The following is a 24,507-nucleotide window of genomic DNA, read 5'->3' as shown; positions in this document are numbered from 1 at the left end:
TGCCACGCTGCTTGGTCCTTTGGCGGTGGGTGGTTCTGTAACGGCTTTCCCCTTCCTCTTCTGAGGAGGAGTAGCAAGGATCGGACCAATACGCAGCGTGGTAAGTGTCCATGATACTTTAATAATCACTGAACAAGACAAAATACAAAGTGAATGAAAACGAAAACCGAAACAGTCCTGAATGGTGACACAAACAACAAAATAGGAAACAATCACCCACACCACACAGGTGGGAAAAGGCTACATAAGTATGATTCTCAATCAGAGACAACTAACGACACCTGCCTCTGATTGAGAACCATACCAGGCCAAACACAAAACACAACATAGAAAATGAAGATAGACAGCCCACCCCAACTCACACCCTGACCAACCTAAAACAAAGACATAACAAAAAAATGAAGGTCAGAACGTGACACCTGCCTTGCTAGATTATCAAATGATAACATTACATAACTAATATATAGACAATATACAATATACGTGTATGAGCTACGACCTAGCTAAATTGTAATGAGGTAGCTATAAATAGCTAGCTATGCTAACGTTAGCTAAAACATTAGCTAACCTGCCTCACTAGCTAATGTTATAGCTAGCCTGCCTCACTTTATCAAAAGACAGCTAGCTAACGGTGACTAACCCCATTCCGTACAAATTTACGCAACCTGATTCAAATTCGACACAAACCTTCAAATAGGTATGTAATGACACATTATATAAACTCTTTCTCATATTTTATTTACATTTTAGAGGTGATAAGGTGATAAGTTGGACAGATCAGGTGAAAAAAAGCCGTTTCCCCACACGACATCTTTCCCTTTCACTATCACGCAATAGGTTTCGCTTCCCCACCCGCCATTTTTAAAAAGACCCGATGGAGCTCATTGCCGCCTTGAATCATACAGAGATGGGCATCATGAAGGGTCTCATCATTGAAATTGTGCTTTACAATGGTATTGATATTACAGTTGCTCTGGAAGTATTACGTTTTTTGGGCGCTAAAATGATCAATTGTACGGACCAGCATGATGTACAAAAGTGAGTTAGTTAACGTTAACTATATAACCAGCAATAACGTTATCTAACGTCATTAGCTAAGTTATACTAAAGAGGTCCATATATTCCAATATCACTCACCACCAACGGTTGGAAACCAAGCTAGCGTTGCAAACCAAGCTAGCATTACTGGTGCAGACTTGGGGATCGACACACTCCAAACACCTAGCTATTCATCATAACAGGGTCGGCAGGGCATCCAAACCTTAGAAATTTGTCTGTGGAGGCTTTTCAGTTTGCCATTCTTTGAGGACGTTGGGGGCAATGAAACAACAGTGCCCCATTCAATGAAGGGATTGAAGTGGGAGGAGGGAAGATTTGCACGTGGAGCTCAGCAAAAGGGGGAATGATTTGTTGACATAATTGTAATCCAAACTCAATCTTCATTTACTCATTGTGACGCAAATGAGGTTCCAAACTTAGTTTTAGACGAGACTGACTTTATGACCAAAAGTATCCTATTTACACTTTGTACCCAAATTTGACACTAGAGTAAATGTTCTTGACTAATATCAATGCCACAGGTCGTTTTCAAAGGGATTAGTTGCTTTTAATGGGGTAGTCACTCTTTAAATTAAACAAATGGTTAGCGGAGAGAGGCTATGTGGACGCAGCTGAGAGCCGAGTGACCCGAATCACACACCGTTGTGTAAGCTAAGGAGGACACTGCGTAGACTGTATCATGGTGACATCTAGATGGCTACCAACATTAGTTAATTCTTGAGTAGGCTGCTATCCTACTTGAAATATAATCCTGGGAGGACAGAATTGGCCACGTTAATAGCTAACGTCTATTTCTGTTTGAGGAACAGGAATAAAACTGGGAACAAAAGTGATTTTCAGAACCTTAATTTTAAAAGCATGGGAACCGGTTAATGACATTATTTTACATTCCGGGCATTTTTTTTGTCCCATAAAAGCTTCTAAGCAAAGCCCTCACTCTCACTCAGAAACTTTTTCCAGTGTCTGCCTGCTTGCCAGCTGAAAATCTTTGCCAATGTGTGTGCTTGTGTGTGAAGGCAACCTGCCTCTCCCCCTCCAAAGCACAGTCTAGTAGCCTACTGACACTCTAAGTGTTATTCAGAAATTAGCAAATGAGATGTTTTATTAGAAAATAATGGAATATTCTTTTAAATGCTAGTTAAGGATACTATAGTAATCATGTTTCACATTGAATTTATTTACTACAAATGTAGTTCTGATGCCGCTCTGCACACACAAGGTTGTTAGCTAGCTAGTCCAACGTTAAGCCAACTCTCTGAAGTTCAAAGATATGAAATGTTCCTTCATAGAAACCGCTCCTCCGCAGGTATAATTCTGTTGGCCTAATTCAGATAATGCATGTCTTAACAACAAGATGCCCAGTGCTTCAAGCCAAGCCTCCTTCTCCAACCTCTCTCACTCTCTCCCCATCTGCAAAATGTCAGTCGCATCTCACACCCTACACTTGTCTGTCCAAGCTGTTCTATCCGCACTGATTGTTGGAGTAATTTAATGTTGAGCTAAATGTAAAAAAGGAAAATGGTTTCAGACCATGTGAAATTAATTCTTCACAGTGAAAGCTTGGTCCCACAGACAATAGGGCTTTTCATCTATAGAAAAGCATTACCTACGCCCCTCACATAACCATGACACCCCCATTGATTGTGATTGAGCTAGCTAACTGTCCTAGCACACAAGCAATCGTGACCTTATAGGGATGCCTTGTGGCAACAGGAAGTGTCTTCATTAATCCCCAAAACAGTCTTCCATCCTCTGTAGAACGGTCAATTCTTAACGTAAAGACTTGAAACTCAGGGCATCGTTAAAGAGTGTTCCCAGGAGGCCGTACATTGAATTTCAGTGACTTAATTGGGGACATAGGGGCAGTTTTGAGGTGTTCAAATTATTTAATTTTACATCTTTGTGCTCAGGGGATTCAGCATATGAAATTTGAAGTCAACTGACCCAAAATCATTTTTGACCTCCATTGGACACAATGGTCTTGCAGTTCTAAAAACTAAGAGCCTTGTTATGAATTCTTGAATTAATTCTGAAGAAGATATTGACTTGAAATTGTCTGCCTGCCTGCCTGCCTGCCTGCCTGCCTGCCTGCCTATCTGCCTGCCTAGCTGTCTGCCTGCCTGTCTGTCTGTCTGTCTGTCTGTCTGTCTTCCTAACTGCCTGTCTGCCTGGCTAACTGCATGCCTGTCTGTCTGTATGTCTGTGGGAGGGAGGAGGCAGAGAGAGGAGGGAGAGAAAGAGATTAGAGGAGAGGAGGAGAATGAGACAGGGAAAGAAGGATGGAGAGAGAATGGAGGGGGAGGAGAGAGGGAAAAGGGGGAGTGTGAGGGAGGGGGGAAAGTGGAGAGAGAGGGGGAGATGGTGAAGGAGGAATAGGGAGAGAGAAAAGGGAGAGGGAGAGAGAGATGAAAGGAAGGGGAGGAAGGGATGGAAAGAAGGCGGGAGAGAGAATGGAGGGGGAGGAGGGAGAGAGAAGGGAGAGTGAGGTAAGGCAAAAGAGGGAGAGAGGAGAGGGTGAAGGAGGGAGGGGGAGAGAGTGAGACGAAAGGAAGTGGAGGCAGGGGAAGAAGGAGGGAGAGAGAAGGGGAGAGTGAGAAAAGGGGAGAGAGAGAGAGAGAAGGAGAGGGTGAAGGAGGGATGGGGAGAAGGAGAGAGAAAGATGTTAGGTGGAAGTAGGGAAAGAAGGGAGAGACAATGGAGGGGGAGAGAGAGAAGGGGAGGGTGAGGGAAGTGGAGAGAAGGGAGAGAGACTGAGAGGGTGAGGGGGAGAGTGTTGAAAGGGTGGAGGGGTTGAAAGAAGGGGAAGGGAGAGAGAAGAGAATATGGGGGAATGAAGAGGATAGAGTGAGAGAGCGACAGACATGAGATAAATAAGAAAAACTTCAACCCTGTGATGCTTATTTTTTCCCATTAAATACAATTTATTGAAAAAAATGTCAGCTACTGTGGGGTGAGTAGGGGTCTTAGTATTAGTAACACATCCTTGGTGCATTGCGGTTGTGAACCAATGCTAGGCCACCTCTGTCAATGAGCTGTCATGACTGTCCTGTGAGGATCAGAATGGGTCAGATCAGCTTCATGGGGGATGACAGTAACCAGGCCTTCTCTCGCCCACAGAGGGGGGAGGACTGGATGTGAGACAGTTCACACCCTGTTGTAAATTACAGGAGAAGGGGGCTCTTTCTCCCCCTTCAGTATGAACAAAAGGAATGTCTTTGTTAACTTCTCTAGGGTAGGGGGCAGCATTCGGAATTTTGGATGAAAAGCATGCCCAAATTAAACTGCCTGCTACTCGGGCCCAGAAGATATGATATGCATATAACTCGTAGAATTGGATAGAAAACACACTAAAGTTTCCAAAACTGTTAAAATAGTGTCTGTGAGTATAACAGAACTGATTTTGCAGGCGAAAACCTGAGAAAAACCCATTCAGGAAGTAGTTTTTTTTGGTTTTGTAGTTTTCTATTCAATGCCATTACAGTATCCATTGACTTAGGACTCAGATTGCAGTTCCTATGCCTTCCACTAGATGTCAACAGTCTTTAGAAATTGTTTCAGGCTTGTATTCTGATAAATGAGGGAGTAAGACCAGTCGGAATGAGTGGACCCTGCCGTGTCACAGAGCTTTTTCATGAGCAATCCCGAGAGAGTGCCTTTCTTGTTTACCTTTTATATTGACAACGTTATTGTCTGGTTGAAATATTATCGATTATTTAGGCTAAAAACAACCTCAGGATTGAATATAAACATCGTTTGACATGTTTCTATGAACTTTATGGATACAATTTGGATTTTTTTGTCTGCCTGTTTTGACTGTATTTGAGCCTGTGGATTACTGGAGAAAACGCGTGAACAAAACCAAGGTTTTTGGATATAATCGATATTATCGAACAAAAGGAACATTTATTAAGTAAATGAATGTCTTCTGAGTGCAACCATATGAAGATCATCAAAGGTAAGTGATTGATTTTATCTCTATTTCTGACTTGTGTAACTCTTCTACTTGGCTGGTTACTGTTTGTAATGATTTGTCTGCTGAGCAATGTTCTCAAATAATCGTACGGTATGCTTTTTTTTTTATCTGACACCGTGGTTGGATTCACAAGAAGTTCATCTTTAAACCTATTTAAAATATGTTTTGTTTTCTGAATTTTTATATTGAGAATTTCTGTATTTGAATTTGGCGCTCTGCAATCTCACTGGATGTTGGCCAGGTGGGATGCTAGCGTCCCACATACCCTCGAGAGGTTAACAGACAGTCTTCCCGCCAAATCTCTAATTGTTCAAAAGGTGTATACTGTAACAATATTTCTAACAAGAATGTGGGGAATGGTCGGAGATGATCTATAGAAAACTAATGTCATATTGGTTTTTATTTTGTGATGTCATTAAAAAGGTCATACTGTACCTTGAAAAGTATTTACACTACAGGTATGAGGCCTCCATCCGAAACGTTGTGTGTGAAATATAAAAAAATATGAAAGTATAGAAAGGAATGTGATTTTAGGAAGCATAAGAGTTAATAGTTTTACATAACTTTGCACAAGTATGTAGCCACACACCGAGTGAGGTCAGAGAGCATGTCAGCCTGACAGAACCGGACCCTTTTGACCAGAGTGCATAAAGGCTTGGGAGAGAAATCAATCTTCAGACCAGGAAATGTGAGGCGGTAGCTACAGGTTTGATATGGTTGGAACTTTGAACCGCAACACGAGGTGAAGGAAATCAACTCACCTCCCAGACGAGACCAGAACATTATCAGGCTGCAGCTGTGCGTGTAAAGTGGTTAAAACTCTGACTAGCAACACGAGGTGGAGAGAGGAGAAAACTCCCCTCTCGGACAATCACTGGTACAGCTGATTAGCTGTTTTAAGTCAAATATCTAGAAAAGCGAACTTTCAAATCATCCTACTGTACAACTCTTCTCAAATCCCCGTATCCCACTACGCTCATCACCAATGGAAACCATCAACACGGCTGGTTAGCTATCTTCCAGAGTGAACAACAGTAGAAGACAGGAAAGGGGAGATGCCTTTCGGTCAATCAGTGCCATGCAAGCATGCCGTTGAAAGGTCAACAACCTTCCTGAGGAGGGCTGGTTCTGACAGAGATAAACAGCGAACAGCACTCACATGTAAATACATTCATGAATTCTTACTTCAAACGGGCGGTGGTTCGTGTGTAAACTATATGATAAATGTGAGAATAGCTCTAAAATGTATCAATGTTTTGCAAGAACAATTTCCTTAATAATATTGTTTACATGTGTCACGTTCTGAACTTAGTTCCTCTATTATGTCTTTGTGTTAGTTTGGTCAGGGCGTGAGTTGGGGTGGGTAGTCTATGTTCCTTTTTCTATGTTGTATTTCTGTTTGGCCTGGTATGGTTCTCAATCAGAGGCAATCAGAGGCAGCTGTCGATCGTTGTTTCGGTTTCATTTCGGTCTCCTGTTGTTTTTGTCATTCAGTGTTCTGTTCTATTAAATATCATGAACACTTACCACGCTGCGCTTTGGCCCTCACCTTCTTCCACCAACGAAAACCTACAACATGACGTCAAATCAGGCTACCTGATGGGATTTTGATGAATCCACAAAATCACTAATCAAAATAAATGTTATACCACTGTGACCATTTTCTTTTTGGGAAGTTCGGACATATAAAGTTTATGTGTGAAAACAATTTCTAATATTAATATTTGAACTTTTTCCCAACTCACTTCATGCGTGCATTAGCATAGTGCATTAGCATAGCATACAAATACACCACTGCAGTTGATGTAGCTTATGTCGGCTGATGTAGCCTCGCAAGCTAATTGCAGAATGTGACGACAGAACTGAAGCAAATCGTAAAATCTGGTAAATTGATATCCAGATTTTAGTTTGGTAAAATCTTACAGTGTGTGACGTAGTAATCGTAAAAGACTGTATCCGACCTACAGCGTGGGAAGGCCTTAAGTCAAAATAATTTGTTCCCTCCGGGATGTGAATGGATCAAGGTGCATTGTTATAGGTTGATATTAAACAAGGGTGCTCTGTGAAAAGCAGGGGCGCAACTTTGGTTTGGAGGGGACATTATTTTATTTTTGTTGGTTTTTTATCCAGTGGGATAAATACTACAAACAGCCTACCCGACCACTCGGAGGTGTCCGCATGGTCCTAATGCACACCATTGACTCATTTTGTGTCATATTCCAATGATAAAACTGGGGAGGTACAGAAATGCATTTTCAGAATGTGGGTGGGACATGTCCACCACCGCCGTCCCCGTCCCCAGTGAAAGTTGGGTCCCTGGTGAAAAGTGTATGTTAAATCGGGCAACGGTCAAGGCTGGAATGAAAACGAGGTGAGGACGTTTAATCAGCCTGTGTCCAGACTCTCAATAAAGTCTGTCTGGCATTAAATCACTGTAACAATCACCATCTAGTCTTCTCTGTGTGTATTGATATATCAGATGGCGTTATAGAAAACCATGATTTTTACATGAATGTCATTCAGCTTCAGTACAGGTAAATTTTTTCTGTGAGCTGTTAATGGACTTACAATTTTTAACATTGTAACTGTGAGTCGTCCTTAAATAGATTCAAACAATGCAGTCAGTCATCCTCATAATTTAATCGACAGATTCTACCTGAGTTTCTCCCTCTCCCTGAACTTTTTTCTAAATTTCTCTGTGTCTGATAATTTTTTTTCTCTATCGTTCTATCATTCTCTCTCTCCCTCTCTCTCTCTCTCTCTCTCTCTCTCTCTCTCTCTCTCTCTCTCTCTGTTTGTTAGTGCAACTGCGATCTTTGCTGCAGTGCAGTCTGATTGGCTGAATGCCTGTCTCAAACCATTCGAACACTGGCTGGCTGAGAGGTGCTATTGGCTGCTGCTGTCCCCCTGGTTGAGGCGGGCGGGTCGGTGTGCGGGAGGGCAGGTTGCTAGGTGAGGTGGGACTGTGCCCCTTTGTTTGCGGCCAGGGAGTGGAGGGCACTCTGGGCTGCCAGGGTAGGAGAGCTCCAGGCAACAGGGCAAGACATGCCCATCCGTGGCTCTGGCTCTGGCTCAGATCCTCCCAGTCCCAGATAGACTAATCACAAAGTAATAGGATCATCCCTCACATCAATCTAGGTCTGACATAGCCAGGAGGAGGAGGGGAAAGGGGAGGAGGAGAGCGGTACTATTATACGGTTGAGTCATGATCTTTCTCACTACATCTTCACTTTCTCAAACCCTCTCAGCCGACATACTCTAAGTCATGTTCATCATTTTGAGACACATTCTTTCCATATCTAAATTTGAGCTCTGTTCATTCTTCAGAAGGGATGTGTCACTGGGTGGTGCTGTGGTCCATCATCTTTGGCGCACACACACACACACACAGACACACACACACACAGACACACACACACACACACACACACACACACACACACACACACACACACACACACACACACACACACACACACACACACACACACACACACACACACACACACACACACACACACACACACACACACACACACACACACCCTTCGCTGCAGTGTGGCCTTTATGGACATTTAAGGACCTCAGCCACCCGAGCCACGGAAGGCGGAGACAATACATGTGCATCAAAGCTTGGTCCGAGAGACTAATAAACGGCTTCTATCTCCAGGCCATCAGACTGTTAATCAGTCATCACTAGCCGGCCTCCACCCAGTACCATTCTCTTATCCTTAGTCACTGTTAATAGCCGGTACTCTACCCTGCACCTTAGAGACTGCTGCCCTAGAGTCATTGAGCACTGGTCACATTAATAATGTTTAAATACTGTTTTATCCATTTTTGTACATACGGTATTGTAGTCATGTCTCATCCTACTGCTGTACAAACCTTTTCTATTCATATACTGTTCAGACTGTGTATAGACACCATTACGTATATATACAGTTGAAGTCGGAAGTTTACATACACCTTAGCCAAATACGTTTAAACTCAGTTTTTCACAATTCCTGACATTTAATCAGAGTAAAAATTCCATCTTAGGTCAGTTAGGATCACCACTTTATTTTAAGAATGTGACATGTCAGAATAATAGTAGAGAGAATTATTTATTTCACCTGTTATTTATTTCATCACATTCCCAGTGGGTCAGAAGTTTACATAAACTCAATTCGTTTTTGGAAGCATTGCCTTTAAATTGTTTAACCTCACTAGGGTAGATGGCACTATTTTTCACCTCTGGATTAAAAGCATGCCCAAAGCCTGTTAAGCCCAGAAGCTAGGATATGCATATCATTGGTAGATATGGATAGAAAACACTCTAAAGTTTCCAAAACTGTTAACATAATGTCTGTGAGTATAACAGAACTGATATGGCAGGCGAAATCCATGAGAAAAAAACATCCAGTAAGTGGTATTTTTTTATGTTTGTAGTTTTCCATTGACTGCCTTTACAGTATCCAATTACTTAGTATTCAGATTGCACTTCCTATGGCTTCCACTAGATGTCAACAGTCTTTAGAAATCGTTTCAGGCTTGTATTCTGAAGAATGAGAGAGTAAGATCACTCTGAGTGAGTGGAAAGTTGAAAGTCCCCAGACCTGTTTGCTGCGCACCTTTCTTGTTTTTCTTTTATATTGACGAAGCTATTGTCCAGTTGAGATATTATTGATTATTATGACTAAAAACAACCTGAGGATTGATTATAAACATCATTTGACATGTTTCTAAGAACCTTACTGATACTTTGGGGATTTTTCATCTGCTTGTTGTGACCGCCTTGGAGCAATTGGATTACTGAACAAAACGCGCCAACAAAACTGAGGTTTTTGGATATGAAGAGGGACTTTGTCGAACAAAATAAATATTTATAGGGTAACTGAGAGTCTTGTGAGTGCAACCATATGAAGATCATCAAAGGTAAGTGATACATTTTATCGCTATTTCTGACTTTTTTTACTCCTCTACTTGGCTGGTAACTGTTTAATGTTTTGTTTGCTGGGTGCTGTCCTCAGATAATCGCATGGTATGCTTTCGCCGTAAAGCCTTTTTGAAATATGACACAATGGTTGGATTAACAAGAGTTTCATCTTTAAGTCGATGTATAATACGTGTATATTTTATGATTATTTTATTATGAGTATTTCTGTTTTTGAATTTGGCGCTCTGCAATTTCACCGGATGTTGGCCACCCCCAAGAGAGGTTAACTTAGGTCAAACGTTTCGGGTAGCCTTCCACAAGATTCCCACAATAAGTTGGGTGAATTTTGGCCCATTCCTCCTGACAGAGCTGGTGTAACTGAGTCAGGTTTGTAGGCCTCCTTGCTCGCACACGCTTTTCAGTTCTGCCCACACATTTTCTATGGGATTGTGGTCAGGGCTTTGTGATGGACACTTCAATACCTTGACTTTGTTGTTCTTAAGCCATTTTGCCTCAACTTTAAAAGTATGCTTGGGGTCATTGTTCATTTGGAAGACCCATTTGGGACCAAGCTTTAACTGATGTCTTGAGATGTTGCTTCAATATATCCACATGATTTTCCTACCTCATAATGCCATCTATTTTGTGAAGTGCACCAGTCCCTCTGGCAGCAAAGCACCCCCACAACATGATGCTGCCACCCATGTGCTTCACGGTTGGGGTGGTGTTCTTCGGCTTGCAAGCCTCCCCCTTTTTCCTCCAAACATGGCGATGGTCATTAAGGCCAAACAGTTCTATTTTTGTTTCATCAGACCAAGGACATTTCTCCAAAAAGTACGATCTTTGTCCCCATGTGCAGTTGCAAACCATAGTCTGGCTTTTTTTATGGTGGTTTTAGAGCAGTGGCTTCTTCCTTGCTGAGCGGCCTTTCAGGTTTTGTCGATATAGGACTCGTTTTACTGTGGATATAGATACTTTTTGTACCTGTTTCCTCCAGCATCTTCACAAGGTCCTTTGCTGTTGTTCTGGGATTGATTTGCACTTCTCGCACCAAAGTACATTCATCTCTAGGATACAGTTCGCGTCTCCTTCCTGAGCGATATGATGTCTGCGTGGTCCCATGGTGTTTGTACTTGCGTGCTATTGTTTGTACAGATGAAGGTGGTACCTTCAGGCATTTGGAAATTGCCCCCAAGGATGAACCAGACTTGTGGAGGTCAACAATTATTTATTTTTAGGTCTTGGCTGATTTTTTTTTTCTCCATGATGTCAAGCAGAGAAGCAATGCGTTTGAAGGTAGGCCTTGAAATACACCCACAGGCACACCTCCTACTGAATAGCCTATCAGAAGCTTCTAAAGCCATGACATCATTTTCTGGAATTTTCCAAGCTGTTTAAAGGCACAGTCAACTCAGTGTACTTCTGACCCACTGGAATTGTGATACAATTCTGTCTGTGAAATAATCTGTCTGTAAACAATTGTTGGGAGAATGATTTGTGTCATGCACGAAGTAGATGTCCTAACCGACGTGTCAAAACTATAGTTTGTTAACAAGAAATTCATGGAGTTGGTGAAAAATTAGTTTTAATAACTCCAACCTAAGTTTATGTAAACTTCCGACTTCAACTGTATATATAGACATCAAAATTATGAAATACCAAGAGTGTGTAAAGCTTTCATCAAGGCAAAGGGTGGCTACTTTGAAGAATCTCAAATATAAAATATATTTTGATTTGTTTAACACTTTTTTGGTTACGACATGATTCCATATGTGTCGTATGTGACATTTCATGTCTTCACTCTTATTCTACAATGTATAAAAACTAAACATTTAATAAAAAAATTAACCTTGAAAATAAACTTAGGTGTGTCCAAACTTTTGACTGGTACTGTATATTTATTTATATTCATATTTCGGACTCTGACATTTCATAATATCTTTATTTTTTACTTTTTGGATTATGTGTGTATTGCTAGGTATTACTGCACTGTTGGAGCTAGAAACACAGGCATTTCGCACCTGTGATATCATCTGCCAATCTGTGTACATGACAAATAAACGTTGATATGATTTGATTTTATATGGTTACGTGACTCAGAGCTCTGGTAGTCTGACTGAAGAGGGCTGGAATGCGGCTGATTCCGAGGACGTGTGTTTGTGTTTATGTCAGTGTGTGTGTGTGCATGTGTGTGTGTGCGAGTGAGTGTGTGCGCATGCCATAAAACCGATCCCTTTTGTCTTTTTGTTATTTTACTATTTCCTCTCTCACTCACATCTCGGGCGTTCAAGATTCTGCTGCATCATGTGTTGAGTAGGGAGCGGATGAGAGGATGTGAAGGGGAGTGTAGAACCTGATTGGATATTTTTCAGCTGCTGCTAGTGCTGTATGCAGCCCAGTGGATCACAGCTGCAGGAGATGGGCGTGTGACTGACACCTGCAGACCAGGCCTGGTAGTGAATCTGAGTTGATTACAATACACCGCCCATAAGGAATAACAGAGTAAGAACACTTACCATAAAAACCATTGACGATAGACCATCTCCATCTCCTCATTAAAGACAAAGGTTGACTCAGCCACCTGCAGAGCACAAAACAAAGAGGGGAAGTCAGAGGTCAATAACTTGGTGTTGTATGAGTAGATTAGATTAGATAGTACCCCCCCCCCCCCCTAAAAAAAGTGTATTACACATCCACCTAATCATCATTACACTTAATGAACATTACACATAATATATTATTGCACATCCCTGTAATCTCAATGTCCATGATTCCTGTACATTTTTACTACAGACAGTGGAGACATCTGATAGATTTAGTGTTGGAGTGGGTGCTACAGGGTGGTACAGAGGTAAGTCTTGACCCCACCTGAAGAACATTTTCAAGCATAGGCCTACACAATCAAAATAGCACAAATATAAGCATAGCTATAGTATAATGTCTGTTAACTGCAAGGCATGCTGACTTAGAATACTCCTCAGACCACAGTCAGCAGTTGATGTTGCATGACCTGAAGGTGTATACAGTGCCTTCAGAAAGTATTCTTACCCTCGACTTATTCCACATGTTACAGCCTGAATTCAAATTGGATTCAATATATATTTTTGGTCACCCATCTACACACACCCCATGATGACAAAGAGAAAACGTGTTTTTAGAAATATTTGCAAATGTATTGAAAATTAAATAGAGAAATATCTTATTTGCATACAGTACCAGTCAAACGTTTTTGGACCCACCTACCCATTCCAGGGTTTTTCTTTATTTTTATTATTTTCTACTTTGTAGAATAATAGTGAAGACATCAAAACTATGAAATTACACAAATGGAATCATATAGTAACCAAAAAAGTGTTAAACAAATCAAAAATATATTTCATATTTGAGATTCTTAAAAGTGGCCACCCTGTGCCTTGATGACAGCTTTGAACACTAATGGCATTCTCTCAACCAGCTTCATGAGGTAGTCACCTGGAATGCATTTCAATTAACAGATGTGCCTTGTTAAAAGTTGATTTGTGGAATTTATTTCCTTCTTAATGAATGTGAGCCAATCAGTTGTGTTGTGACAAGGTAGGGGTGGTATACAGAAGATAGCCCTATTTGGTAAAAGACCAAAACAGCTCAAATAAGCAAAGAGAAACAACAGTCCATCAACTTTGAAAGTTTCTTCAAGTGCATGTGGCAAAAACCATCAAGCGTTATTATGACTCTCTTGAGGACCGCCACAGGAAAGGAAGCCCCAGAGTTACCTTTGCTGCAGAGGATAAGTTCATTAGAGTTACCAGCCTCACAAATTGCAGCCCAAATAAACGCTTGACAGAGTTCAAGTAACAGACACATCTCAAGATCAACTGTTCAGAGGAGACACCGTGAATCAGGCCTTCATGGTCAAATTGCTGCAAAGAAACTACTACTAAAGGACACCAATGAGAAGAAGAGACTTGCCTGGGCCAAGAAACACAAGAAATGGACATTAGACCGGTGGAAATCTGTCCCTTGGTCTGATGAGTCCAAATTTGAGATTTTTGGTTCCAACTGCCGTGTCTTTGTGAGAAGCAGAGTAGGTGAACGGATGATCTCTGCATGTGTGGTTCCCACTGTGAAGCATGGAGGAGGAGGTGTGATGCTGTGATGCTGTGGAGTTGCTTTGCTGGTGACACTGTCTGTGATTTATTCAGAATTCAAGGCACACAACTAGCATGGCTACTACAGAATTCTGTAGCGATACGCCATCCCATCTGGCTTGCGCTTAGTGGGACAATCATTTGTTTTTCACCAGGACAATGACCCAACACACCTCCAGACTGTGTAAGGCCTATTTGACCAAGAAGGAGACTGATGGAGTACTGCATCAGATGACCTGGCCTTCACAATTACCTGACCTCGACCCTATTAAAATGGTTTGGGATGAGTTGGACCGCAGAGTGAAGGAAAAGCAGCCAACAAGTGCTCAGCATATGTGGGAACTCCTTAAATACTGTTGGAAAATATTAGTTAGAGAGTTAGAGAGATTAGTTTGAGAGAACATTATGAACAGCTGTCTCACATTACCCTCTTTACATAAAACTACCAATCCGTTTTTGGCTTCTAGCTTTTTAACCACAACATGTAATATTTTGCGGCATTCGTGGTAATAAAAAGAAAACCGACCTGGCAGGTGGATGAAAGTATTTTACTCGAAGAGCAAATAGAAAAATACAAAAGTATTATCAACAGCAAATTTTGTCCTACATTGACCAGCACAAGAAAAACGCGTGGAGGGCCATTTCTGAATCAATAAACAGCATATTTAAATTTTCCTGTTTGAACTCCTGCAGAATGTGGAATAATGCTGGTGCACCATCCTATCAAAATGTTGGTTGGAGATTGCCAACTTCTGCAGAGAAACGGAAAAAGCAGGTAGGCTTAAGTTCAGTTTATATGGTATGTACACTGTATAGTAGACTATTTTGTTGTCTAATAGGAATTCTCTACATTCAAGAGGTGGCCCTCCACCTAAACCTCTCAATGCGTTTAACTACCTGGGGCGCTCAAATGTGACCATCTCGGGCATTGGAGAGGGCCAAGACGCTGAACGTTTGAGCGTCAGCGAGCAACACAATTAGTAGGATTTAAGTTTATTGTTGAATTTCAAACACTTTTATCCTCATGATATTTTGATTAACAAATTACATTTTTATTGGACATAAGTAAGATAAACTGAAAACCATCATTATTTTGTTGCAGCAGATGCCTCGCTTCAGCGTCTGGCACAGCATCTGAGGGGACCACCTCACAGTTGCTGCAGGACGCACCATCCACCAGCAGCTCCCCAGAAGGTCTGGTTCCAAAAACCCTGAGGAGGACATTGGTCAGCCTCAACGGGAGAAATGTTTAATAAAAAGTATTGTGTTTGCAGGAGGCATATGACTCTCTTACAATAAAAAAGCTTAAGAAATAATATGGTGTGTTTATTTGTTCACAGTAATCTAACCTGTACTTAAATGTTAGCCCACTATGGCATACTGTATCTGTATTATCCTCTCCAATTCCTTAGCTTAAATGTTTATCTGTAGCTAGATCAGCATTTCCCAAACTCAGTCCTAGGGACCCCAAGGGGTGCATGTTTAGTTTTTTGCCCTAACATTACACAGCTGTTCCAAATGATCAAATCAGATGTGTAGTGCTAGAGGTAAAAAAACAAAACATGCACCACTTGGTGTCTGGGAAACCCTGAGCTAGATATTGGCTTCTGCTGACACTGCGCCAAAACGAAGCGTGGAGATTGCAATGCGAGCCTACCCAAAATTAAGGTTGGCAAAGTGCTGGCGGAAAATAGTTTCCTTTCCACATATGGCACTTGGGCGCGCATCATCATCAACATTTTCTCCATCAGTGTCAATATCACTGTAGTCAATGTCACTGTCATCGTCAGTTTCTGGATTTCCATCGTTGAGAGGTAGAGTGATCAGTCGTAGTTTGTAGATGTCGTGCAACATTGCACAAGAGATGATTATGCAACCTGATCTCATAGCATTTCGTATTCTGTTCATAAATCCGCAACACTCCTTATATATATATATATTTTTTTTAATGTTACGTTTTGTATGGTATGCATTCATTTGTGGCTGTTCATCATCCATTTCGTATGAGATGTTACAAATTGCAATTTTGTACAACATTTACGAATTGCAATACCTACAATATGTTACGAATTTGCAAAACATATGATATGTTACGAATTCCAATTTGTTGTGCCTAACGTTAGCTAGGTGGCTAACATTGGCTAGCTGGCTAACATTAGCTAGGCGTGGGGTTAGGGGTAAGTTTAGGTTTCAAGGTTAGAAGTTAGGTTAAGGTTAGGGGACTGGGACGGGTTAGCTAAAAGGGTTAGGATTAGGGGAAGGTTAGTTGCAAAGTTGCTAAAAGGCAGTAGTAGTAGACAAGTTACTAAATAGCTAAAATGCTAAAGTTCACATTGTACACTCACCAATCCATCCATCCATCCCGACCAACCACCATCCTTTCGTTGGAATTGTTTTAAGACGGTCATACCATAGATTATTTAGCTATTTGATTTTGAATTTTAGGACAAAAAATGATGTACAAATCTTTTGATAAAATGTTTAATTTGGTGGATACATTTTTCATTTGGCCTACTACTATAGCCCAAAGAAACACATTGAATAACACATTCATAAATTACAAAATAGACATTCAAAAATTGTACCATAAGGAATAGTGTTTTGAAGTTTATTTCCCATATTGGTTGTCACATCGGCGGTACTGACGAGTCCCGTTGGGCTTGTGGGGATTGTAGAGCAAAATGGATAAGCAATCGTGTTTGTGAGATTCTCATCCTTATATAGAGGGGTCATATTAGTTACTAAAACTGTTAGCCAACCCGATTTTCGGGATGTCTCATGGTCTGACAAACATCGCTGTAGCTCGACCACCTTTCACTGCAGATGAGGAAGGCTGACATAGGCGGATGCATTGGATTGACATATCTCTAGCTTAACTGATGGATTTTGATGGGGATTATTTCATTATGTTACTTATTAAATTGACGAACAGGTGCATCAAACTCTTAAGGATTTCCTTAAGTGACCTTCTGCCTTCTGTTTGCATTTGAAAAGTATTCAGACCCCTTGACTTTTCCACATTTTGTTATGTTAGAGCCTTATTCTAAAGTGTATTCAGTTGTTTTTTCCTTATCAATCTACACACAATACCCCATAATGACATACCAAAACAATATTTTAGAAATAAAAAATAAACACAGAAGAAAAAAAAACGGAATTATCACATTTACAGTGGGGAGAACAAGTATTTGATACACTGCCGATTTTGCAGGTTTTCCTACTTATAAAGCATGTAGAGGCCTGTGATTTTTATCATAGGTACACTTCTTCTGTGAGAGACGGAATCTAAAACAAAAATCCAGAAAATCACATTGTATGATTTGTAAGTAATTAATTTGCATTTTATTGCATGACATAAGTATTTGATCACCTACCAACCAGTAAGAATTCCGGCTCTCACAGACCTGTTAGTTTTTTTTAAAGAAGCCCTTCTGTTCTCCACTCATTACCTGTATTAACTGCACCTATTTGAACTCGTTACCTGTATAAATGACACCTGTCCACACACTCAATCAAACAGACTCCAACCTCTCCACAATGGCCAAGACCAGAGAGCTGTGTAAGGACATCAGGGATACAATTGTAGATCTGCACAAGGCTGGGATGGGCAACAGGACAGGACAATAGGCAAGCAGCTTGGTGAGAAGGCAACAACTGTTGGCGCAATTATTAGAAAATGGAAGAAGTTCAAGATGACGGTCAATCACCCTCGGTCTGGGGCTCAAGGCAAGATCTCACCTCGTGGGGCATCAATGATCATGAGGAAGGTGAGGGATCAGCCCAGAACTACACGGCAGGACCTGATCAATGACCTGAAGAGAGCTGGGACCACAGTCTCAAAGAAAACCATTAGTAACACACTATGCCGTCATGGATTAAAATCCTGCAGTGCACGCAAGGTCCCCCTGCTCAAGCCAGCGCATGTCCAGGCCCATCTGAAGTTTGCCAATGACCATCTGGATGATCCAGAGGAGGAATGGGAGAAGGTCATGTGGTCTGATGAGACAAAAATAGAGCTTTTTGGTTTAAACTCCACTTGCCGTGTTTGGAGGAAGAAGAAGGATGAGTACAACCCTAAGAACACCATCCCAACCGTGAAGCATGGAGGTGGAAACATAATTCTTTGGGGATGCTTTTCTGCAAAGGGGACAGGACGACTGCACCATATTGAGGGGAGGATGGATGGGGCCATGTAACACGAGATCTTGGCCAACAACAGCATTGAAGATGGGTCGTGGCGGGTCTTCCAGCATGACAACGACCCGAAACACACAGCCAGGGCAACTAAGGAGTGGCTCCGTAAGAAGCATCTCAAGGTCCTGGAGTGGCCTAGCCAGTCTCCAGACCTGAACCCAATAGAAAATCTTTGGAGGGAGCTGAAAGTCCGTATTGCCCAGTGACAGCCCCAAAACCTGAATGTTCTGGAGAAGGTCTGTATGGAGGAGTGGGCCAAAATCCCTGCTGCAGTGTGTGCAAACCTGGTCAAGAACTACAGGAAACGTATGATCTCTGTAATTTCAAACAAAGGTTTCTGTACCAAATATTAAGTTCTGCTTTTCTGATGTATCAAATACTTATGTCATTCAATAAAATGCAAATTAATTACTTAAAAATCATACAATGCGATTTTCTGGATTTTCTTTTTAGATTCCGTCTCTCACAGTTGAAGTGTACCTATGATAAAACAAATTACAGACCTCTACAAGCTTTGTAGGTAGCAAAACCTGCAAAATCGGCAGTGTATCAAATATTTGTTCTCCCCACTGTACATACGTACTCAGACGCTTTACTCAGTACTTTACTTAGTACTTTCAGACACATTACAAAATACTTTTGGCAGCGATTACAGCCTTGAGTCTTCTTGGGTATGACGCTACAAGCTTGGCACACCTGTTTTGGGGGAGTTTATCCCATTCTTCGCTGCAGATCCTCTCAAGCTCTGTCAGGTTGGATGGGGAGCGTCGTTGCACACGTACTGAGCAGTCTGGAGCAGGTTCTCTCTGTACTTTGTTCCGTTTATTTTTCAATCGATCCTGACAAGTCACCCAGTCCCTCCCGCTAAATAACCTCACCACAGCATGATGCTGTCACAACCTTGCTTTACCGTAGGGATGGTGTCAGATTTTCTCCAGACGTGATACTTGTCATTCAGGCCAAAGAGTTCAATCTTGATTTCATCAGACCAGAGTATCTTGTTTTTCATGGTCTGAGAGTCTTTAGGTGCCTGTCTTTAGGTGCCAGAGATGGTTCCCCTTCTGGAAGGTTCTCCCATCTCCATAGAGGAACTCTGGAGCTCTGTCAGAGTGACCTTCGGATTATTGGTTACCTCCCTGACCAATGCCCTTCTCCCCCGATTGCTCAGTTAGGCCAGGTGGCCAGCTCTAGGAAGACTCTTGGTGGTTTCAATGCTACAGACATGTTTTGGTACCCTTCCCCTGATCTGTGCCTCGACACAATCCTGTCGGAGCTCTACGGACAATTCCTTTGACATCATGGCTTGGTTTTTGCTCTGGCATGCACTGTCAAATGTGGGGCCTTATATACCCAGGTGTGTGCCTTTCCAAATCCTGTCCAATCAATTGAATTTACCATAGGTGGACTCCAATCAAGTTGTAGAAACATCTAAAGGATGATCAATGGAAAAAGGATGTACCTGAGCTCAATGTCTCATAGCAAAAGGTTTGAATGCTTATGTAAATATGGTATTTCTGTTTTTAATTTAGCATAAATTTACAAACATTTCTAAAAACCTGTTTTCACAGGGGCCTACTGAGTGGCACAGTGCTAGCTGCATCCCTACAGATCCTGGTTTGATCCCAGGCTGTGTCACACTGGCCCCGACCCATGACGTAGCACACAATTGGCCCAGCATGGTCCGGGTTAGGTGAGGGTTTGGCCGGCTGGGTGGTACTTGTCTCATTGCACTCTAGCATCTCCTGTGGACGGGTGCAATGCACACTGACAAGGTTGCCAGGTGTACGGTGTTTGGTGCGGCTGGCTTCTGGGGTTTAGCAAGCATTGTGTCAAGAATCAGTGCGTCTTGGTGGGGTTGTGTTTTGGAAGATGCACAGCTCTCAACATTCACCCATTGTTCCTAGGCCGTCATTGAAAATAAGAATTTGTTCTTAACTGACTTGCCTAGTTAAATGAAGGTAAAATACTAATTTGAGTGTCCCGGATTTAAATGTACTATGTTACGTCTAGTCTATGAGGCCAGGCTGTATTATGAGGCAGACCATCCTCAGGCTGTGACACAAATCCTCTTCCAATGGCCTTTCTACTCCACTCCTTGTGATCTTGTGAGCCCCTCAGATAAAAATAATAATATTTACATGTGATTTTAAATAGATTCATAATGTAATTGTGCTGTGATAAAGTCCACTATATACAGTTGAAGCACCATGGGACCACTCAGCCGTCATATCTCTCAGGAAGGAGACGCGTTCTCCTAGAGACGAACGTACTTTGGTGCGAAAAGTGCAAATCAATCCCAGAACAACAACAAAGGACCTTGTGAAGATGCTGGATGTACAAAATATCTATATCCACAGTAAAACGAGGCCTCTATCGACATAACCTGAAAGGCCGCTCAGCCAGGAAGAAGCCACTGCTCCAAAACCACCATAAAAAAAGCAAGACTATGGTTTGCAACTGCACATGGGGACAAAGATCGCACTTTTTGGAGAAATGTCCTTGGTCTGATGAAGCAAAAATAGAACTGTTTGGCCATAATGACCATCGTTATGTTTGGAGGAAAAAGGGGAGGCTTGCAACCCGAAGAATACCATCCCAACCGTGAAGCACAGGGAACAGCATCATGTTGTGGGGGTGCGTTGTTGCAGGAGGGACTGGTGCACTTCAAAAAATAGATGGCATCATGTGGCAGGAAAATTATGTGGATATATTGAAGGAAAATCTCAAGACATCAGTCAGGAAGTTAAAGCTTGCATTTGGGTCTTCCAAATGGACAATGACCCCAAGCATACTTCCAAAGTTGTGGCAAAATGGCTTAAGAACAACACCGTCAATGTATTGGAGTGGCCATCACAAAGCCCTGACCTCAATCCTGCAGAAAAGATGTGGGCAGAACTGAAAAGCGTGTGTGAGCAAGGAGGCCTACAAACCTGACTCAGTTTCACCAGCTCTGTCAGGAGGAATGGGCCAAAATTCACCCAATCTATTGTGGGAAGCTTGTGGAAGGCTACCCGAAACGTTTGACCCAAGTTAAACAATTTAAAGGCAATGGTCCTGAATAGTAATTGAGTGGATGTAAACTTCTGACCCACTGGGAATGTGATGAAAGAAATACAAGCTCAGATAAATCATTCTCTCTACCATTATTCTGACATTTCACATTCTTAAAATAAAGTGGTGATCCTAATTGACCTAAGACAGGGAATTCTTACCACTATTTAAAGTCAGGAATTGTGAAAAACTGAGTTTAAATGTATTTGGCTAAGGTGTATGTACATTTCCGACTTCAACTCACCTCAATTGCCCAGGAAAACAATGTTTGTCCTATTGCCTCACCTGCTATAATTGAGGTGAGTGCTCAGAAGACTTCGAAGGAAAGGGGTCAGCAGCCACCTCCTTTGGGGGTACCCCTTGTCACCAAGCAAGTGACATCAAGGGGGAACAACATTGTGCTCAAACAACTCTCACTGATCACTTTGGAGTCATGTGTAGACCCAGGCCAGTTGGCTACAACATCAAGAGTCATATAGTCTGCATTGGGTATTAATACTGTGGTACCGCTTTCGATCGATGAATGTGTCCTCATCCATGTGTGGAACAATGATGTTGATGTTGATACAATCAATGACGCCAACAACTCCCAGGAAACCAGTGATTTGCATGCAATCATCTTGTTTTTGAATAATTTGGCGTTGAGTGGTGGGAAAATCAATTAACCTTCAGATGATTTGAGGTGCCGTAATTGCCATTAGGGTTTGACGGATTTATATGCTGATAGTAGTCTGTGATAAACCAAATCATTGCTGTTACCCTGTTGCATTTTTCCTGTTACAAAGAAGCGTAAAATGGTGATTACTTTCATCTCTGTCGAGAGAGTACACGATTGTCCCGTAGATGGAGAAATAGCATCACGGACAAGGTCAGTAACAAAAAGTATACCATCCCTATCTAAACGGTATCTTTTGATTAAAATCTCTTTATAAAATGTTTGTAAAACATCCCCCTTCTCCCTAAATATGCTTGCTTGCCATCATCTCAATGCAGCCATTTTATGGCAACTCCTAATTGGTGAGCTCTCTTAAATATACCCTGAGATATGAGTACTTTTATGTCAAAGGAAGGTTGATAACATGCTCTTGCTCTTATGCGTAAAAGCAGGACCAAATTTGCGTCACTCTGCAAATTTTTGAGCAGTTAGAACCAATTTCCTACTCTGAGATGCTTGATAACTGCAGGTCAAGCTCTCCCCTTTACATCATAATGATATGGACAGGAGGGAACTGATCCCACATTAGTATTCCATACCCTGAGAGACGCTTTATGAATATGGGCCCTGGGCTGGGTGATGCAGTCTGCTAGTGTGTGTGTGTGTGTGTGCGTGCGTGTGTGCGTGCGTGCGTGCGTGCGTGCTGTAGTGGCAGTCAGTGCCGTTTCAGATGAGGGAGGACAATTTTTTTTTTCATGAGCATGGCCTTATTTCTATTACAGTATATTGGATGATTGTCATTCATATTCCATTCACCCAGTTAAATTGAACAGCGATAGGTTTAGGCTACATGATACTCAAATTTTCCCTATACTCATCATGAGGTTGCTTCAACCTAGCCTATGAATATAGGGAAGGACACTCAACAAGCACAGCACTTACACAAATGACTGATGATCGGCTGAGAGAAATTGATGATAAAATGATTGTAGGGGCTGTCTTGTTAGACTTCAGTGTAGCTTTTGCCATTCTTGACCATAATCTGCCGCTGGAAAAATGTACGTGTTATAGCTTTGCACCCCCTGCTACAATGTGGATAAAGAGTTATTTGTCTAACAGAACACAGAGGGTATTCTTGAATGGAAGCCTATCAAATATAATCCAGTTAGAATCAGGAATTCCCCAGGCTAGCTGTTTAGGCCCCTTGCTTTTTAATTTTTTCCTATAACATGCCACTGACTGAGTAAAGCCAGATTTTCTATGTATGCGGATGGCTCAACACTATACACGTCAGCTACTGCAGCGACTGAAATGACTGCAACACTCAACAAAGAGCTGCAGTTAGTTTCAGAGTGGGTGGCAAGGAATAAGTTAGCGTTAAATATTTGTAAAACTAAAAACATTGTATTTGGAACAAAACACTCACTAAACCCTAAACCTCAATTAAATCTTGTAATAGATTATGCGGTAATTGAGCAAGTTGAGATGACTAAACTGCTTGGAGTAACACTAGATTGTAAACTATCATGGTAAAAACATATTGATGCAGTAGTAGCTAAGATGGGGAGTAGTCTATCTATAAAAAAGCGATGCCTGCCTTCTTAACAACACTATCAGCAAGGCAGGTCCTACAGGCCCTGGTTTTGTCGCACCTTGACTACTGTTCAGTCGTGTGGTCAGGTGCCACAAAAAAGGAATTGAAATTGGATCAGAACAGGGCAGCATGGCTGACTCTTGGACGTGCACAGAAAGCTAATATTAACAATATGCATGTCAATCTCTCCTGGCTGAAAGTGGAGGAGAGATTGACTTCATCAATACTTTCATTTATGAGAGGTATTGACACGTTGAATGCACCTAGCTGTCTGTCTACACTACTGGCACACAGCTCGGACACCCATGCATACCCCACAAGACATGTCACAAGAGGTCTCTTCACAGTCCCAAGTCCAGAACAGACTATAGGAGGCACACAGTACTACATTGAGCCATGACTACATGGAACTCTATTCCACATCAAGTAATTGACGCAAGCAGTAAAATAAAATGTAAAAAACAGATTAAAAAACACCTTATGGAACAGCGGGAACTGTGAAGCAACACAAACATTGGCACTGACACATGCATACACACACACATACGATAACATACGCACTATACATACACCTGGATTTAGTACTGTAGATATGTGGTAGTGGTGGAGTAGGGGCATGAGGGCAGACGGTATGGAGTGAAATCTGTGATGTTTTAAAATTGTATAAACTGCCTTAATTTTTCTAGACCCCAGGAAGAGTAGCTGCTGCTTTGGCAGCAGCTAATGGGGATCCATAATAAATACAAATAGAAAATGAAAGTTTACAACGTACAGTGCCTTGCGAAAGTATTCGGGCCCCTTGAACTTTGCGACCTTTTGCCACATTTCAGGCTTCAAACATAAAGATATAAAACTGTATTTTTTTGTGAAGAATCAACAACAAGTGGGACACAATCATGAAGTGGAATGACATTTATTGGATATTTCAAACTTTTT

At 41.7% G+C, this 24,507-nt stretch overlaps 1 long non-coding RNA gene across 1 annotated transcript in view; it reads right to left on the bottom strand.

The window, feature by feature from the left end:
* LOC110534237 overlaps nucleotides 1-24,507 on the bottom strand; it is a 110,933-nt gene that overhangs the window by 46,702 nt on the left and 39,724 nt on the right. The window contains exon 2 of the long non-coding RNA XR_002475102.2: nucleotides 12,467-12,531. This is a non-coding gene — a long non-coding RNA (uncharacterized LOC110534237). The remainder of the gene's footprint in view (nucleotides 1-12,466; nucleotides 12,532-24,507) is intronic.

The sequence above is a fragment of the Oncorhynchus mykiss genome, chromosome 10 (assembly GCF_013265735.2).
Source record: "Oncorhynchus mykiss isolate Arlee chromosome 10, USDA_OmykA_1.1, whole genome shotgun sequence".
Classification (NCBI taxonomy): Eukaryota; Metazoa; Chordata; class Actinopteri; order Salmoniformes; family Salmonidae; genus Oncorhynchus; species Oncorhynchus mykiss.
The sequence above is the reverse complement of the archived record's forward strand: the minus strand, read 5'-3'. Positions and strand labels throughout refer to the sequence as shown.